Consider the following 2,500-nt stretch of genomic DNA (forward strand, 5'->3'; position numbering starts at 1 on the left):
TGTTCTGCGTCAGACGAGAACCACCTTTAATGCATAAAGCGTGTTCTTTTACATTGCAGGAAATAACTTCAAATCTTTGGCGGGTGACCTTCTGTCCAGATCACCGACTTTCGTTTTGCTACCTATCTCTAAATTTGTTTTTGGATATCTTACATTTAACAAAAAACAGCTATGAGGGACTAAATAATTTTTAACTGAAAAACTCTGAATTCTATTTGTGTATTTTAATGGGGAATAATAATTATTATTTTATGAATACGTTTCCGAATATTTTTCATGATCTGTTTAACAAACAAAAGAATTTAAATTGCTATATTTCTTTAAATTCAACTGTCAAGCATAAAATTCAACCCAGCAGCTATAACCGGAACTGGCTTTTATTTACCTCTCATTAAAATTTAATCAGTAACTTGTTAAAAAAAAACTGAAGGTCGTTTTGTCCCACCTCTTTTAGCTTTAGCACGGGAAGACATATAAAAGCAACTTTATAGATAACGCATTCCATAAACGAAGACCATTTGACGAGCCTATCTTGTTGTCCACTCCTCAGCTTTTGTGTTGAAATCACCCGACTCAACCACCCTCTCCCTTATATCATAGCAAACGTTGTCTATTATTCTGCCTTTTCCCTTACTGAACCACATATTTACTTTTTGGTATTCATGACCAGTAGTTTACTAACAATGATCACTTGGGATAGTATGTCCCTGTGTGTGTGGATATATATATATATATATATATATATATATATATATATATATATATATATATATATATATATAATATATATATATATATATATATATATATATATATATATATATATATATATATATTATATATATATATACATACATACATACATATACCAAAGGCACTTCCCCCAATTTTGGGGGGTAGCCGACCACAACAAGAAACAAAACAAAAAAGGGGACCTCTACTCTCTACGTTCCTCCAGCCTAACCAGGGACTCAGCCGAGTTCAGCTGGTACTGCTAGGGTGCCACAGCCCAACCTCCCACATTTCCTCCACAGATGAAGCTTCATACTGCTGAGTCCCCTACTGCTGCTACCTCCGCGGTCATCTAAGGCACCGGAGGAAGCAGCAGGGCCTACCGGAACTGCCCTTTGTTGCTGTCTCACAGGATTTTTTATACAGGAGAGGGGGTTCCCAGCCCCCTCGTCCCGTCCCTTTTAGTCGCCTCTTACGACACGCAGGGATAACGTTGGCGCTATTCTAATTGTTTTATGCCCCCGCGGCCACAGGGGGCATAATATATATATATATATATATATATATATATATATATATATATATATATATATATATATATATATATATATATATATATATATATATATATCTATATGTGTGTGTGTGTGTGTGTGTGTGTGTACTAAAAGACAAACGACAAACATGAATAAAAAGAAAGAGATAAGATTTAATCAAAGTAAGTTAAAAAAAAAATGGGAGGGAGATTCCCATCCATATCCTCCAAAATACCCAGTGACTGAGTTTGATTAAGTCTTTAAGGCCAAAATGAAACTTTCCTTTCCGAATTGTATTTTCTAAACTTCGTATTTTTCTCATATAATTTAATTTTACTCACGACGTCTATTCTTGAGCGGTCATTACAAACAGATGTTGAGTTTAAAGAAACTTTTAAGAAAGGATGCATTTCACGTAAAAAAAAAAATTCAAAGGGATAAATTTATCGAGTTTTTCTTATATAAAGATTGACTGAATTGTTTTATAATTAAGTAGATGAACTACATTTAAAATAAACGATACCTTAAACGGAAGATGGGAAATTCAAGGGGATGAAATTATATATATTTTCTTTATGCAAAGATTTACATATTAGTTTTAACGTGAAGTAGGTGACATAAATTGAAAATGAAGTCTACCTCTTACGGGAGATAGGAAATGCAAGGGGGTGAAATTATTTTTTCTTTTTTTATGTAAAGATTGACTGAATGGTTTTTATTAAAAAGTAAATTAAAGGAATTGGAAATTAAGGACATAAAGTTATTTAGCTTTATATGTAAAGTTTGGAAGATAAAAATTCTGGGATATTAAATTGTTTAGTCTTTTTTATGTAAAGATTGAATAGTTTTAATGAATAATGGGTGAAATAAAATGAAAAGGGAGATTTTTTATAGTTACAATGGCTCATGCTTGGAAGAGCTAGAAATTACAATTATTAGAGATTAAAGGTATAACAGGATGAACAATTGAAGTTAGGATACTAGAAATTCATATTCAACTTTTATTATTTTGTAGAAACAGTGAAAAAATTAATATTGTAATCTAAAGTTGTTTTATCGATAATTAAAACAGCAAAAAAGTCTCTTTATCAAACTTTGTTAACATCATTGATGTTGTATCTCTCTCTCTCTCTCTCTCTCTCTCTCTCTCTCTCTCTCTCTCTCTCTCTCTCTCTCTCTCTCTCTCTCTCTCTCTCGTATTTTAACTACACTTACTAATACCCTGACATCTA

Source organism: Palaemon carinicauda, chromosome 29 (assembly GCF_036898095.1).
Source record: "Palaemon carinicauda isolate YSFRI2023 chromosome 29, ASM3689809v2, whole genome shotgun sequence".
NCBI classification, from domain to species: domain Eukaryota; kingdom Metazoa; phylum Arthropoda; class Malacostraca; order Decapoda; family Palaemonidae; genus Palaemon; species Palaemon carinicauda.